Raw genomic sequence first — 14,885 nt, forward strand, 5'->3', positions numbered from 1 at the left:
CCCCTTGAGTTACAGTGATTACTGGGGGAGAGGGGAAGGGGGAAGGGAGAGCAAGAAACTATAACAGACAAATAGATGCATAAAAAAATCACGCAGTGGGAAAATGTGCAATGACTGTTGTTATTCTGGTGGCTTATATTAAAATTTGAAAAACACGGCACGAGAAGAAAAAAGACAAGATGCAAACTAAGAGCTTTGTTTCAGAATTCCATTTCTCTGGTTTTACGGGTTATAAATAATCTTCCTAATAGGCTGAGTTACCTCCCATCATTAGCTTTATCTCCACAATGCCTGTTCTATCATGTTCTTCATTCCAGGGTCAAAAAATTCACCTGGAAAAGCAGCCACTCACAGCAGGTTTCCCTGAATCCGAGCAGGGAAACTCATTAACAGCCCTTGCACTACTCCCGCACTGGGGAGTCGACCAAAGCTTTGTGTGTTTGGCCTCAGGGTGTCTCCCCCTGTATCACTGTGTCTAGATGTGGCATGGAAGCATCGTAACAACTCTTCATGATCTCCTCTGAAGATGCAGGACAGTGATCCAAGGATCAACAGCTTCTGCATCAGCCCAAAGGCAACTGGAATAATTGAAAACATCATTTGGAAAGCAGAGGTGTAGCTCACTGCGGCACAACCCCCAGGAGCCGAGAAACACTGAGTACAAGTACACCTTCCTTCCCACCTGTGTGGGAACGGGGATGGAACTGGGGTGGCTGCCTGTGTGTACACGCATTACTGAGCACCAGCACTGATACAAATCCCATCCTCCTTCCCTTCTCCAAAGGAGTGGAGTTCCTCTCCCAAGAAAGGATGTTCCTGTATTTCCTATTTCGCCCATATGAGCTTGTTTGATTCCTGCAGCAGAGAAGGCAGAAGGCACAGAGAACTGCCGAATAAGAGCTTTGATCGTGGTAAGCTCAGCCGCATCACACGTCTCTGTGCATGTCAAGGACCACCATCATCGCTTCCAATGTTAGTTTAGCGTAGCATAGTTGCTGCAGGTCTAAGAAATGATGGCTGGTAAAGCAATTCCTGCTTCAGTCATTTAAAGGGTAGTTTGCAGATCAAAGGGGTCTTGCAAAATACCAAAGACCCAAGTTATTTGAAATACAATCTTGGTTGGAATAAGCCACCATGGGGTTCCCTTCCTAAGGCGGCCCCTTCCTCCAGGTGTTGCTCTGGGAATGAGAACAAAAGGGGGACGTAGCAGAGGATGAACAAACCCCCCAAAATTCAAGGAAAGAATGAGGAGGAAAAGAGAAAAGATTAATTATTCCATCACCAGCAGACTCCTGAGCAGGCCATTTGTTCTTCCCGCAGGAAAAGTCCCTCCTTTGCCATCCAAAACAATCACCTGGCATTCAGCTTGCCTTCAGCCCTTTCCCCCCATTTCAAGCGTGTAATTATTTACACCAGGTGCATTGCTTCTTCCCATCTCTCGGGACGTCCTCATTCACGAGTAAAGGGCTGCAATTTGCCAGCCTTCACTGAAGTTTCTTTGTACAGGTCTCCTGCCCTGGGTGTAATGTTACCTCGACAAGGGGCAAGGCACAATGGAAAGGGAAATAGAATTTACCAGGAGCACAAAGGGTCTTAGGGCTCCCTGCCTCTAACCCAGGTGACTGTACAGAGCTGACTGCGGGGGCTCTGGTGACAGAGGCGTGGGTCACAGAAAACCTGTGAGCAGTGCTGGCAGACAGCTACACCTGCAGCAGCCCACGGCCGTGAGCAACCACACCGCTTGGTGCTGTTACCTCAGGTAAATGCTGCTGGTCCTGTTCAAAGGTTAAACGAATGATAGATTTTAGCTGGCAGGGTCCTCGGTGCTGATGGAGAGTGTTCAGCTCAAGCACTCACTCGCTGCCTTCCCACCCTCAACAGAAGATCGCCCCATCGCTGCTCGATTCAGCATGGTGCAGCCTTTTGCGCACAGAGTTGCCCCGAACGTTGCTGATGGCTGTGTTCAGGTGCAGTAACAGAGATGCTGTAAACCCAGGTCTCGTGGTTTACCCATGACGTTGCCTCTTTGTTCCACTGAAGCTCCTGGAATTTGCCTGTTGCACCCACAAGGGCAGGACCTGGTCCTTTGTGTGTGGCCAGGAACCGTCCCCGGCCAGGGCTGCTCCATGACAGGTGCCCCTGGGTTCTGCTCTGAAACAAATAAACAGTGACAACAATAACACGGGGAAAGTGAGAAGTGGGATTATTTTGGTTTGCAGCTCCTGATCTTTGATCTGGTTGGATGTAGCAAGTCCAGGCATGGATAAACAGGGGGATGAAGGGAGTGCTCCCCCCTCAGTCCTGGCTACGTAGCACACGTGAGGCTGCTGGCAAGCACAATCCCTTTTCACCCATCTAAACCAAAGGTGCCTCCTGTCCCTCCCTTCCAGTAAAAACCCAAGGTCATGAACCACAGAGATGCAAACAAAACTACTGAGACAATGCTGCCAGATAAACACTGTGTCTCCATCACTTCTCATTGCTTCTCTTCCCTGAAAAGCGTGTGCAATAAGTTAAATGAGCCCTGGATGCTAGAGGGGAGAAATTTCTGCTTGTTCAACTCCCGCTTACATCCCTCAGCCTCTGTTGTCTCATCTAGACTTAGAGTGGAGGCAGCGGGAGCCCTGGTCGCTTCTTTTCAGAAGTAATTCTGGTTCCCAATGAATGTGCAATATACTCTGGCCATGTGTTTTTGTGACTAAGCCCCAAATTTGCCCTTTAAAAAATGTTACTCCCCTGCTTCCAGTCGGGCCTCCAACCAGAGGCCGGAGAAAGGCGCACTGGAGAAGAGCCTCCACACCATGACTCACCTGTGGAAAAGTGGTGTACCCCTGGGGTCAATATAGGGGCCAGTGCTGTTTAACCTCTTCGTTACCAGCCTGGGTGACAGGAAAGAGCGCACCCTAAGCAGGTTTGGAAATGGTGTAAAATTTGGAGGAGTGGTTCATACACCAGAGGGTTGTGCTGCCGTTCAGAGGGAACCTCGACGGGGTGGAGAAGCAGGTGAACAGCAGCGTCGTGAAGTTCAACAAAGGGAAATGCGAAGTCCTGCACAGGAGAAGGAATAATCCTGTGCACCAGCACTGGCCAGAGGCTAGCCAGTGGGAAAGCAGCTTTGCACAGAAGTACCTGTGAGTCCTGCTGGACACCAAGTTGACCATGGAACGAGCCCTCATGGCACAGGAGGCCAACAGCCCCATTAGGGTAGGGGGAACTCTCTCTCAGACAGGCAGGCTTTGCAGCAGCGGGGGCCCTGCCTCAGCAGGCTGCTCTCAGCTCTGCTGCCACACGCACTGCACAGACACTCGAAGATCTCCAGTCCCACCACAAAACCTCAGCCCTGCTGCCAGCTGCCACGGGAACTCCCCGCTGCACAGCCATCCCACCAGCGGCTGCAGGCAGGAGAGGTCCCCAGCGGGGAAAGGAAGGGTCGAGTGTGCTCTTGCACACGCAAACATGCTTTTTTAATAATTTTCCCATTTATTTCACTTTCTAACCTGTTGCCGAATGCACAAAGACAGTTCAGAGGAGGGCAGCAAGTACAGAATTCCCTTCCTCTGAACACCCCCACAGCAGCAGCTTACAACAGGCTTAGAGACCTGCGTGCAGCTGGCTGCAGCGGGAGGCAGTTCTGCTGAACTCAGCACAAGCGTCTGCTAAAGCCCCTTCTGCTGCCTGACCTGCCCCTGCCAGAGCGCTGCTCCCTCTGACACGAGCCTCTTGCGTGTTACTGAGGCACCTTTCTGCTCTTCCTGCAAATGCTTCTGACTCATGCTGATCTAACGAAGATTAGGGAATCCAGCTTTAGAAGTGCTCCAAAACACGTGCTTTAAAAGAAAATAAAGTAATTGAAGCAACATTGGACCATGCCCTATCAAGGCAGAAATCAGGCAGAGGCAGGAGGAATGTCCTTGAGCTTTTTTTCCGTGGTGTCCTCTGACCCGCAGGCTGGAGGAGAAAGTGGGCAGATGTTTCAAAAGGAGACATTACATCATGGGGTTTTTATATCCTCCATCTGTATGAACTGTAAGACGTAAGTGGGGCCAAGCGTAATTATTCCTGAAGAAATTAAGCTATGAGCAAGGCACGTGCACAGCCCCAGGGCGTAGCCACTAAAAATATGGGAGAAGTTTGACTTCCCTCTGGGGCAAACGAAGATCTGTCCCTCCTTCCTATCACCTCCACTTTCTCCCTATAAACCCGCAGCTGTCTCTAGAGCTCCCAGGACACCTGGCCGTGTCCAGGACCATCTGTGCCCTCACTGAGACTGGTGTTACTGAGTTAAACCCAGAAGCACCAGAAAACGCTTTTCTTGAGGGACACTTCTAGGGCATTTCAGCTAACAGCCTCAGCCTTGCTGTTTGAGGCAGTAGATATTCCTCCCATGGACAGTGATTTTTAACTGGAAAGGAACGGTATAAAAAAATTAATAAAACTTGCCCATCTCCAGATTGGACTCAAGCCCAAGCACTGCAGGAACCAGGCCCACCAGTGGGATGAGGACTCTCTGCAGTACAGAAGCCACATCACCAGGCTTATGCCTGCCTGTTTCTCCGTGTTCTCCTCAGGTCACCCCACCGCCACCTTCAGAGGTTTTCCTCAGCTGCTGAAAGGAAGAGCACGGAAACTGGTAAGCGGCTGCAGTGCAGCATTCTCAGAGTTTCCATGTTCACTTGGGTCCCAGACATGACAACAGCACGTCTGTTTGTTGTTCCACCCCAGCACCTCCCTCTGCCTTAACCCTCCAGAAGCAGCAGCACTGTTCTACAGCTGAAGAGCAGAGCGAGAGACATCCGCCCTCGGGAAGGCTCTGTCATCCCTCGGTGAAGGCTTTTGCGCACGACGGAGCACTGCAGACCGCAGGTGTAGGTTTGCCATATCGCAGCTTCCTGACTTCCGGAGGGCACTGCGAATATCTTATCAGAGAATAGTCATTTAGCCTGCGGAGAGACCACCGGCTTTTGATCTTCTATTATTTTTCTATTAATTCTATTTGCTTTTTCTATAAAGCTTCTATTACTTCTTGTGTTTTGGTTTTGTATTCCATTTCCTCTGCTATTTTTTCATCATTCCACGTTATCATCAGCTGAGACGAAGAGACAGTTCTGGCCTCTCCCTATTCATGACATGGGATTTTTTCTTTTTCATTAACTTGTTTCTCCCTTCGCTGCTTTTTGTTCTGGAAAGCATAACCTGCCTGCAAAGAGAAAGAGGAGGCAAGAGCAGCATTTTGACCACCCGATTCTTGTCCAGATTTCTGCTGCTGAGATGTCTGCACCTTGTCCTCATGCTGGCCACAATTTCTACTGCCCGGTTCTGCACAGCCAGCCTTAGTGGCAACAGCCCCGATCCAGCATTCACCGCTAACCAGGAGAAAGAGGCCATCCTATTCTAGGGCATCTCCCTGCGAACAGACAGACAATTATTGGAAGCACAGGAGGAAAGAGGGTGAGAAAACCTCCGTAGTGACAGCCTGTTTTACAAGCATTTCCAAGTCTCATTCATAAAAGCAGATTGTTGCAGGAAAATTGCTGGAAAAATCCCTCAAATACAGTTTCCTTTGACTCTCATTTCGGCAACAGTTGGGACTCAGTCTGAAATTCAAATTAACTTTCATACCCAGCCTACAATTTCATTTTGTGCCCCAAAGCAAAATTTCCTGCATAATTGTGTGTATTTAGGTCAGTTCTCCATTGTTCGCTTCAGCAAAGAAAATAGCTGATCTGCTGGTGGAGAAAATTCCTAATACTGTTTTCAAAAGCACTTTTGCAATTAGAGGTTGTGCCTCTAAATGAGACTGGAACGCCGGCGTGTATTTGCTTGGGTGATGTCTTCAGACTTCTTCTGTCTGTTTTTGACAGCAGGGTGCCCCCATTCAAACACAGACCATACTGGGCAGCTATACTGGAACAGGCTGGTTTGTCAGACTATGTTTAAAAAGTAGTTGTCTTATATTCACTCTTCCATCAAATATTAACCACAAGCGAGCAGTATGTGCAAATATTACCCTAATTAACCTTTAATTTAGAGAAATAACACATCATCTCTTCCTGTTCTAAGGTTCTTTTCGCTGCAAGTTTTCCGTACGTTTAATTTGTGTGAAAATCTTTTGTTTCTAGATTTCTGCTGTGACGAGTACTCCGTTAGTATCTCCTGTTTACGTTTGGCTGGAAAGCACCAGCCACATGCGTGGGCAGATCTGCAGAAACAATTTAACTCACGCGGGTATCAAATGAAAACAAAACATTCTGAGGCGAGTGCAATGAATAAAAGCTCTCGAGTGCTCAGTTAATAGGCTGGGACCCGGGATCTATGCAGAGCGATGCCTTTACCTCTGCGTCTTGCAGGGAAGCAAGGAGCATGACTCAAAAAGTACATTTTCTCTACATCTTGCGGAGCCATGGTCCGGTCTTGCGGCTTCACGGATATTTTTGTGAATGTCCTGCCAGAACAGGTCCAAACGGTATGAACACATCACGCAAAGGCCCCCTCAGAGCTGTAATTCAGGGCAATGACACCAAAGGCCGGGCAGTGCGAAGCCAAAAGCTGCAGCTACATGGAGATTTCTAGGCATTAATTAAAAAATCAAATCAAATCTCTACCACCCCACCCCCCCAGACGCTTGTGAGCGACAACAAAGCGTGGCAGATCTACCTCAGGATGCTGCGAGAGAGGGGAGAAAAGAATCAGGTCAAAGCACACAATATACAAATCCTTGGGACGCCGTAGGGCACAGTATGCAACGACCTCAGACTGTTTTGAAAATCGATTACAGAAGGCCTTCAGCTGAATGGAGTCAATGACCCTGTCCATGCATGGCAAAAGCAGAACAGCTACATCTTCCCCCAGCTAATACGTGTGAGGGTTCCTGGCCCAAGGTCCTCGCGGTGGCTAGCAAAAGGGGTCCTGGAGGTGGAAACGGTCCCTCCCAGCTATTCTTCTTCAGAACAGGAGAGGAAAACACCGGCTTTCTTTTCTTAAAAATTTGATTTCCATGAGATCAAAAAAGAGGAACCCCAGTTTTCCTCCTTCCCTTTAAAAAAAACATCACCAGCTGTGCTAGGGGTCACGATGTAATAGACAAAGGACGTGCGTAATTCAGGAACTACAACTGCCGAATGAAATATCTGTCAAAAGAGACAGCTGGCCTCAAGGCCCGGGCTGCCCAGTGCCTTTGTCTTAAGGTTTTCTCTCGCTAGGAGGACAGGAGAAAGAGGACTGGTGAAATGGGGTGAGTTTTATTTGGCACATCCAATTGCCAGTGTCTCCTATTTCGCACCCTTCAGGATTTGTAACCATTGCCCAGTTAAAGCTGTTCGGCTTTTACAGCCTGTGCCGTAACCACCGCAGGAGAACGGAGGGTTTTGTTCCTGGCGAGCAGAGCATTCAAACAGAGGAGAGAATGTTGAGAGTGATTTGGGTGTCAGAGAATCAGCAATGTTAAGGTTTATGATGCTCCAGCAGACGTGGTAAAATGAGTTTTATTGCGCCACTACTTGGGAGAGACTCTGTTTCTGATAGTTGTTTCCATCGCCCTGGTTAAAGCAGGAGAACTAGTAAAGTTCTTGGTTCTCCGACATACATCGAGTCTGACTTGCCAACGATTTGGCAGTGCCAGGTTAATGGTTGGACTTGATGATCTTAAAGGTCTCTTGCAACCAAAACAATTCTGTGATCCTATGCTCTCTCCATCAGTGCTTGGAGCATAAAAGATACTCACGCTAACCATGTAAAACATTTTTAAACGGATAAAGATGAAGGAATTGTACCAGCACTGGTGTGGCCAGCAGGACCAGGACAGTGATCATCCCCCTGTACTGGGCACTGGTGAGGCCACACTTCGGATACTGGGTTCAGTTTTGGACCCCTCACTACAAGAAGGACATTGAGGTGCTGGAGTGTGTCCAAAGAAGGGCAACAAAGCTGGTGACGGGTCTGGAGCACAAGGGAGATGAGGAGCGGCTGAGGGGCCTGGGATTGCTTAGTCTAGAGAAAAGGAGGTTCAGGGGAGACCTTATCGCTCTCTACTACTCCCTGAAAGGAGGCTGTAGTGAGGTGGGTATTGGTCTCTTCTTCCAAGTAACAAGCGATAGGACGAGAGGAAACAGCCTCATGTTGCACCAGGAGAGGTTTGGGCTGGATATTAGGAAAAATTTCTTCACTGAAAGGGTTGTCAAGCACCGGAACAGGCTGCCCAGTGCAGTGGTGGAGTCCCCATCCCTGGAGGTATTTAAAAGATGTGTCGATGTGGTGCTCAGGGGCACAATTTAGTGGTGACTTGGCAGTGCTGGGTTACTGGTTGGACTTGATGATCCCAAAGGTCTTTTCCAACCTAAATGATTCTATGAGTTGGAAACAAGGTTGGAGACCACTACTTCTAAAACACTTGTAAACTGGAGTACAGGGATCACATCTCCTAAAAACACACGCTCTTCAAACACGGAGGACATGATACACCAGCACCAGTTCACTAGACTAAACACTTTTTCCAGGTAACAGTGGAAAAACCTTTTGAAGTCAAGCAATAATGAAGTCAAAAAATCAGAAAGGGTGAAAAGTAGCTCCATTATTCTTTGCTTTCGCTAACGTAGACCGTTCAGCTGTGTCTTCATTCATTTCTCTTTCAACTTTCAGAAGACCCCATAGCAACAGTCGAGGGTTCAGTGCCACAAAAACACATGAACGGGCTTACTTAATGAGCACGAGAAGCTCACCGGTTTCAGCTAGGACTGAATGTTCAGTGTAAGCTGCAGGGCTCTGCCAACACGGGACCTCCCAGGTGGAAATGGACTAAATGTCTATGTGTGGTCAGATAAGCTGAGACAAGATATTCACAGTACAGCATGAATTAGCTGCCTGTGGAGACAGTAGGAAGAGTTCAGCGTTTTAGCAGTGGACCTAAGAGCCTCAAATCCCGTTGGACCAGGTGATGTAGAAAGCAAGGGCGCACTATTCCTGACAGGAGAAAATGCAGAAAACGCACACGGAGGAGGCAAGAGGGGATCTAACAACTCCTAGAGGACTTGCAGACTTCTACCAAATAGTCTGGAGGCCTCAGGCCAGAAAGAGAGGATTAACGAAGGAAAATCAAAGAGATCGGGTGTATGCAAGAGGTGGTAGAAGGAATGTGCTTCACTGCATGGGAAGCGAGAACCAACCACAGAACAAGACCCAACTGATTTGTGTACACAGGGAATATAAAAATTAGGCTGAAGGTTAAAGTCTACCTAGAAACAAGGTGATAAGGTGAGCACAGCCCTTATCGAGTTTTAGCATGAAAGGTTTGTATTAGCTACTAGATAATAATGGCTGGGTGGTGGCCTGGAGCAGCTTTCTCCTAGCACTGAACTCATGCCCATACTGAGGTTTTCAGACAAAGGTAAACTGAGACCTTAACCCTCAGCTTAACATCTGAAACTGGGACAAGACTCAGCCCTACCAAGCTGGGCACCTATTAATGTTTTCTAACAGAACAATAACGTGTTCACATTGGAACTCCCCTAAGATTTAAGAGTGTAAAAGCGCTAAGCTAACATACTTCCGTAATTAAATATTTACATTAGATTATTTCGATCCATTCTGTGCATTTCATTGCTAATATTCAGTAAGAGCCTTCTAAAAATCAGCCTTCCGAAAATCAGCCTTCTCTATTGTTTTTTCCTGAAACCGATTCCTGATGTCCTGCCAGTCTCCAGGTCATTAATGGAGACAACAACCAGCTGGAGGGTGACCTCACTTGCTTTCCGATTCCAACGGTACATAGTCTTCTAAGAGAGCTGAAGGTGCGTATGAAAATCCCTCAAATAAACAAAACATTGCAACAACAGGGAAAACCTCCCAAAACGCTCTGACGTGCACACTTGGGGATGCTTATAATAGGGAATAAAACAGAGTTAAGACCGATGTAAGTTGATTGTGCCGATTCATATTCTTCGAGTAACAATCTGCCCCTGTATCCACAGCAGGGGTGAGCACTAGAAAAACAATAAATGGCTCTTCCAGAGGAATACTTCAAAAGGCTTCTGGTCTTCCGGAAGAAGTAATTTGGGTAAGTAGGAAATGCAGGGGGAAAAGCACAGCTACAAGAGAGTGGAGAATCAGCAGGATGCTGGGCAGCGTCACAGACACTTCTGTTAGGAGGGAGTAGAGGTGAAGACAAGAAAACACGCAGCTAATTGTATTGACTTCATATCCGCTCTACAAATAAACTCCCTGGTTAAGCATCTATTCAGCAAAGTTTTAATTCAGGACAAGTCAAAGCCATAGGTTACAGCAAAGTCTTCTGTCCTGTTCAACAGGATTAAAAATCTGCATTGCAAATATTTTCTGAAAGCAGAGGAAGAAAACCAAACCTAGTTGCTAACTGGGATAGGAAAATAAAGCTTTCTCACAGTCGTGGCTCAGAAGTAGCATCTTGAAAGGCTGTAGAGAATTTTAAGCTCTCTCAGCAAAAATATCGGCAAGTTAGCACTAAAATTGGTCAGTAAAAGTTAACTTAATCAAGATCTGAATTCTCATTATGTTAGTAAACTTCCAGTCCCACAAGCTCACAACTGAGAGCACCGTGCCAAGTTCACCCAACTCGCAGAGCCTCTCCTGAGCGTGGGTATTTGCAGGGATCGTTGTCTCGGTCACTTCTCTCAGTAAGCGTAACCAACTCTTGTTACTCCTTTGCCAAATTCACCATCTTCCCTTCAGAACATCACATTAGAATAAACGCTTATATTCTTAAAAAATGCTGAAATCTAAAATTGGTATCAGTTACATGATTTAACTGGGCTTCAGGGTCCTACCTCTTTTAAATGAGCCCATGTAAATGCCATCTGATCAAATTCAGCCACGGGGATTAAGTCAGCTTAACATTTTTAACAGCTCCGATGACATTCAAATTTACTATTGCATGTCAAGAGAATAAAAACCCCCATTTAAATTAACCAACGATGCTATTCAGAGGTATATTACTCTTTGGCTTTGAGAAAAAATGTACATTTCCAGTTAGATGGGATAAAACGTTCTTCTTGTAAACACTGAGCTACAGAACAAAGGGATGTACTTTGCTTCCCATGTTTGCTCCATTAACGTGAACCAAGGCTGAGTCAATCGTATCACAGCAATCTGATCCACAGAAAATATTCCAGAACTACTCCCAGTAGTTCTGATTGTTAATCCTTAAAGGCATGGGGATGAATCTTTCAAAAAGAAATGAGTTTGCTCCAGGTCAGAGGTGACGGCAGAACATCCTCCCGCCCCCTCCCTGGCTCAGTTTGCACAGCCCATGTCAGAATCCTATCAGCCCTCTGACTATAACGGTTTCCAGGGAAGATAAAAGTGAATCAGTAACCTATCAGCTCATTTTCTCTCCAAATCACACAGGCTAAGACCAGTAGATTTATTTTAGCCTTTAGCACCCTTAATTTCTTAGAAATTACATCACAGAAGTCTATCTTTATTCTACAGCACTCAATTGGGACAGAAGGGACAAACAGATTTTGCTCCCATGTGACTCGGTTTCCCCAAAGTTGGGCATCCTTAACCAATCCCAAGCTCTCTTGAAAACCCCAGACCAGGGGTGGCCTCCGGGGAACACCGTGGCTGGAGTCATGCACATGCTGCTTTATCTCGGGATCCCAACACCTAAGGAGAAAGCAGTGGAAAGGGGGATTTCTACTACTGTAACTAAAAGTGACCAAAACAAGCGCTCGGTACTAATCCATTTCAGCAGAACGAGCTCGGATCAGAAATCGGACAGGGGCCGATTGCAAACCAGTGACGATAAAAGAGATGTGAAACCGGTCCAGAGCACACCACTCAAACACACGCACACCGTGTCATTGCCTGTTTTATTTCGTGGAATCGACTTGGTAGATTAGAAATACTTCCAATTCCCACGTACTCCAACGCACGGCTCCACCATCGACAGGCAGAACGCAGTTGGTTCAACTGATTGTAACCCCCACCCCCCCCAAAAAAAGGTACAATCTCCAAAGTTCAGTTAGAAACTAAGTTCACACATTTCCTTTGGGACCAGGAATCTGTACATAGTACAAAATATACATTTATTGAACTTTCTGTAAACACACAGTTTGAATTGTGTAAAACTGTAAATAGCGGGTGAACTACGTGGAGAATAATTTATTATATATTGTCATACATTCTACTTCAGGAAAATAGGTACGCTCTTGTATATTACTCCGTTAAATTTATAAATTCCATAATGAAGCTGTGTCATCGGCAAACATGCTTCTTCAAGCTTCAATCTCGCCGTTCGTAACGCACATTTATACAGGTCATCAATGAAAAAATTACACTTTCCACAAAATAGATATAAAGGTCATGAGTTTTCTAAAAAGACAGGCACAGCATGTCACCACAAACGAGACTCTTATGATAGGACACGGAGTCAATTCTGTGAGAAGACAGGAGAAAACTCTCTAATTCAGCATGTTCGTACGTGGTCTTAGACACAAGACAGATGCTAGAAACCAAGATCTCTGCTCTGAAAGACTTGTAAAGCAGCCAGTCTGCAAACCAAACCTCACGCCTCCCAAACACCCAGTGTCCCCTGGCCAGGAGAATTTCAGCTCTTCTCTCGAACTAACCCTTCATCTCTAGTAATTTAGTTTTCCAAGTAGTGAACTACCCAGCACGAGTTGCCCAAAGCATCTGCATAATTTAACACTTACCCCCAAACCTAGATTCCTGGCACCAAAGAGTTAGATCTGTATAATAAACCCAACTTAACTCCTGGTACTCGAGGCCATTGCGAATCACACCATCAGCAATGAAACGCACACCAAGAAATCCCAACTTCCAGCACCCAACGGCTGCAGGGCACTAGCCCACAGGACGCGTGGCACCCCCGCAGGTACCGCGGGGCTGTGGACACACACTGGCAGCTCTCTTGGGTAATGCTCGATTTCCAACCGAAGAGTCTGGAAATTTCCAACCAGTCTGCCATCACTCAGCAAGAATAAAAAGTTCCCTGAAAAACAACTGACAAAGACCCTTCCAGTAGGTCCCTCTCTGGACACAGAAATAATGCTATGCAAATTCAGCACATTTTATTCCTAGAATTTTAGGGTCTCACTCTTCTACCATCCCAGGTAACTCATTTTACTGAGTTGTTAGAGCTAAAAGCATGACATCAAAGATGGAACCTCTTAAACTGTGCCCTTCTGGTGTTGAGGAAGGAAAAAAAGTGATGACCCACATGTTTGAAGACTAATACAATGGTTTTCTCCAATTAATCTAAAGTTTTGCTTTAACACTACTGACTTCTTCCCTTTGGCTTTGAAAAGCTTCTCCAAAACCCAAACTGATAAAGATTACGTTTCTTTTTCACTCCCAGAAAAGGGGGGCAGTCGAGGCTCCAACATGCACAAACTTTATATATTGTGAGCGAAGCTTCACCAGCGTCAGCAGGACGTAATGTCAAGAACCCGATTTTCCCAAGACTGTCTTTAATCCAGTCTTCCCCTGGAGTGTGACACCCTGTGCTTCAGCCTGAAATTCAGCAGCGAAAACAAAACCGGTCCCTCGCCACTTCCACTGCTCAGACTGGGATGAATTCACTAACACAAGTGAAATTTAGCGCTGGGCCTTGGTCCGCAGGCAGCGATAGAAGATGTGATGCTTTACGACCCACCGCTCTGTTTTCTTGTTTTTCTTCTCAAAGATGTTCTCAAAAGAAACGACAACACGTCCTTAACTCTGGAGCCTTCCTCACCGCATGTCTGAGGAAGTTAAAACCCCACGCTCCCACCAGCTCTTCAGAGCCACGCAGTTAATGGAAGCAAAACCGAATCCCAGCCTGGGCTCACCGTTTCTGGATATGCAGATGTGGAAAATGCTGCTGTCTGACGCAGCACTCAACCCTGCACATGAACGGCTAGTCATCTTGCAATAAGGACTATTAGTTTTATTTTTCCTTTTTGGCAAAACAAACAAACAAAAACCCCAAAGAAAAACAGCAGATGTTTAGTGATATTTTAAAAAGCATTTGGGCAGGAATCAGTGCAGGTTAAGTGTAAAAATCTGGCCAGGTGTAAACCAATACACTCTCGAGAAATTGGACCTCTCGCCACCACCTCTGCCGAAGAGTTCTGCCTCTTTCAGAACTATTTCATTCATTCTATAAAGGGTGTTTTGAAAGCCAAGCCCGCTTTCCCAAATTTTGCGGTTGTGAGGGTCAGGGGGGTTTGTTGTTGTTGCATTTAAAGCCAGCCTCCCCCAAAACCCTGTCCTAAGCCACCGTTACCACTGCTGTTCTCTTAGCTCAGGAGCAAAGGCTTTAGAACTAGAGAGTCTACAAGGGGGAGGTGGGGGGAGAGGGATATCTGCTTTACTACAGCTCAGAAGGAACATCAAATAAAAACCACAGATAAAGCAAGGAGTACGCATAGAGTCACTATCGGCCGACAGCTCTGACACAACCAGGAGATTACGGCTCCAGACATGTTTTTCACGTATTAAGTAAAGAGGAGGAATAGTTGTAATTGTCCTGGTAGCAAGTTTCCAATGGGAGATAAGGTAAAGCCAGCTTTTAGCATGTTGTATATTCTTTTTTTTTCCACTTGAAAGCATTTTGGGGTCCATGAGAATTAAGCCAAGCTTTAAGTTCTTCTACAGGTTCCTGAACTTCTGGGAACAAATGCCACGGCCTCGGTGACTGCTGCCTCCTTCACAAAACACCATTACTAAGCAAAGTAAGGCTACGGAGCACTTCAGAAGGTGCACGCCGGGAGCTGCAGAGAGCTGCAGCCCCTCCAAGCACTGCACAGAGAGAGCTCAGGTTCTCTGATCGCTATTTCACAGACAGGTCAGTCAAAAGCACATAGACCCAGATTGTTACTTTCACATTTTGCTGCATTTTTAAAGCTTACAGC

Source organism: Buceros rhinoceros, unplaced genomic scaffold, assembly GCF_000710305.1.
Source record: "Buceros rhinoceros silvestris isolate BGI_N320 unplaced genomic scaffold, ASM71030v1 scaffold3319, whole genome shotgun sequence".
Lineage (NCBI taxonomy): Eukaryota > Metazoa > Chordata > Aves > Bucerotiformes > Bucerotidae > Buceros > Buceros rhinoceros.